Raw genomic sequence first — 2,884 nt, 5'->3', positions numbered from 1 at the left:
GTCTGTCAAGGTCATTGATATGCGTGATAACCACTTTCTCAGAGCACCTGCTGGAAGAAATGTTTTAATCTCTTACCTGATCACCATCTTGAAACTGCGCCAATGTCTCACTCATATTAGCCACAAATGCATTATGGATTTAGAAGACAATAACTGTTTTTTGTTTGTTTGTTTTTTTACACAAGCATCTTGATCTATAAGATGTAAATAGTGAAGACTTTGCCAATTACACTAGTCACTTTTGGATAGTAGTGAACTTGAAGGGGAAATTAATGTTCATGATGCATTTCATTGTATTTGTGTACTTTAACAGTTGTTTAATGAAATATAGAACAATGATTTTTTTGTAAAATATTGTTTTATCCACTAAAAGACATAGATACATGTGGACATACAAAACTGCTGCCTTAGTGGGAAAACCTGAATTTTAGTAATAAAAAATTATAAAACAAACTGCTTTCAATGTTCATTATTGTCTAAACACAGTGGAAGGATTTTGTTAATATGACACCCATTTTGAAATAAATATTGGCAGTAATTAAGTTTCAGTTATGAAGACATTTTTTCATGAAAAATGACAGTGATGTTTATGAAACCTATTTTTTTTGTTAAAAGGGTCTATTGCTGTTTCATTTAGCACATCTGTGGTGTTACTGACAGAAGCTATATACACAGTTGAAAAAAGAGCTTAGATCTGGTCAAGCATGATCCACAGAAATCTGCTATGGTCTTTGAATATATAGTGACTCTAAAAATATTTTTTTTGTTCTGTGCTTGCCATTTATATGTAATGTACACTTATGTGAGGCTAGAATCATTTAAATATATGGCACATTTGTAGAAGCTCTTTTTGTTTCCATTCAGACTTAAATTGTGCATGAGCCGTACTTATTTTCCAACTACATGGCATACATTGTATGAATACCATTTCCTTAAATTAATTTACATCTTTGACTCATCTTTGCATAACTTGAGTTGGATCCTATTTTCCCACATTTTTAACATTATTAGCTCAGTGTGTGGAGCTCTGAATGATAAACGCACTGGAGGAATGGTCATGAGTAACACTACCATGATTACTGCTGGCAGTCAGTTATGCAGGCCTTTTGTGTAATGTACAGTGAAATGTTTATACATAGTTAGCTGAATGAGCTCTGGTCTCTATTGCTTAGCAAAACACTGTTGTCTTAGACAATGAGCACAATGTTCTCCCAAGTTGGCAACTGGGAAATTTGGTGCATCATTAAGCCCAAATAAAGCAGGACATGAACGATCTGAAAGATTTATCAAGTGCAGTTTGCATATTTACTCTTGGCAGAGTTGTGCTGTGTTACTGGAAGGCAAAGGTCTGCTGAAGCGCTGGAGGATTCTCTCTGGCTGGGCCATTTCCTCTAGACAAGGGCGACTGCCCCTACAGGCACCAGCCTCCCGCTGCCGGGGGGGGAGAGGCCTACAGATCTGAGCCAGCGCCTGGGCTGTAAAACGCTTCAGTTATACAACAGATTATTGGCATGACACAGGCTTCCCTTTCCAAGAAAAGAACAGAAGCCCCGCTCTATGTTTCGGGCAGCAGTCTGCTGCCATAAAGATGTCTATATGATTTCTGTGACATTCACCTGATGGCTTCACAAGTCAGGTGAGTCTGAGCATTGCTGCACAATCCATCCAGTCCTCAGATAAATCAATACCCTTGACAAAGCCAGCAGTCGTGGGTGTGTTTTTTTTTGTGTGTGTATTTTGTTTTTGGGTTACCAATTTTCCCTGCTTCGAAAGGCTAGAATTGGACATTGCAAATGAGCACATACTGGATCAGGTCCATATAAGGATATTTTCTTGTCCCAGGCTTGTTGGTTTAAGCTGGATATCAAACTTGTATATTGAAGCTCACAGCTTATGAAACTCTCAAAAGTACATGCCTTTCTCCTTTGCCCCAATTTTGCCAGAGAAAGATGCTTTGGTTTTTTACTGTTTATATAGTTCATTTGTAATTATTGAAATTTTTTGCAGGCACTCTTATCCAAAGTGACTTACATAGGTTACAGTTTTGCATGGTATCCATTTATACAGCTGGGTATTTACTGATTTACTGGCAATTCTGAGCTGAGTACTTTGCCCAACGGGCTACAGCACTGCCCCAGCATGGAATTGAACTGGCAATCTCCTTACTGTTATGCTACACTGCTGCCCATATAAGGTAAAGCATCTACATTATAAAGGCAAATTTTCAACAGTCCTTCACTCCAGTATAACAAGCTGACCCAGGTGGGACTCGAACCCACAATCCCCAGCTCCGGAGGCTGATGCCTTATCCATTAGGCCACTGGGCCCACTACACTAATTATGAGGTGTTTGCATGTGAAATGTGATGTTATAATATAAATGTGATATACAGAATAGGGGATGCACATCAGTGGACGCTGCACTTGTGCATCACACTGAAAGACACCCACTTCCTAAAAGGTCTGGCATTTTACTACCTTCCTGTCATCTTTAGAAGAGATCATTGTCATTGTCTGTCTATCATTTTTCGCCCAATCATCTGCTAAAGGGAGGCTGAGCAGGACTGACTGGAACCTGTTGGCAATCTTTTACGGCTCACTAATTATAGTCTTGTGGCCAAAAAAAAGCTATTTTCAGGTACTGTGGTATTCTTCTGTTCCGATCTCAACAAGGACAGTTTTTGCCCAGTTCCTACATTCTGAAAAATAGGATGCTACCATGTGTTTTTTTTTTCCTCTCATGTGATTTGTGGGCTCTTTTGTCTCAGTATAATTGCCCTAATTTTTTTTCATGGAGCATAACTGCAGTTAACTTTCTCCACAGCAGTTTTAAATTGTATTTTTTATGGAGGAGTCAAAAGTCAGGATTTTTTTTTTTGGATTGT

At 38.6% G+C, this 2,884-nt stretch overlaps 1 non-coding gene across 1 annotated transcript; it reads right to left on the bottom strand.

Annotated features, from left to right (window-relative positions):
• Nucleotides 1–2,254: 2,254 nt before the first annotated feature.
• trnar-ccg lies at nucleotides 2,255–2,327 on the bottom strand. The gene has a single exon. It is a non-coding gene; the product is annotated as a tRNA-Arg (tRNA).
• Nucleotides 2,328–2,884: the final 557 nt, after the last annotated feature.

The sequence above is a fragment of the Megalops cyprinoides genome, chromosome 2 (genome assembly GCF_013368585.1).
Source record: "Megalops cyprinoides isolate fMegCyp1 chromosome 2, fMegCyp1.pri, whole genome shotgun sequence".
Lineage (NCBI taxonomy): Eukaryota > Metazoa > Chordata > Actinopteri > Elopiformes > Megalopidae > Megalops > Megalops cyprinoides.
Note: the sequence above shows the minus strand (reverse complement) of the source record. Positions and strands in the feature narration are given on the sequence as shown.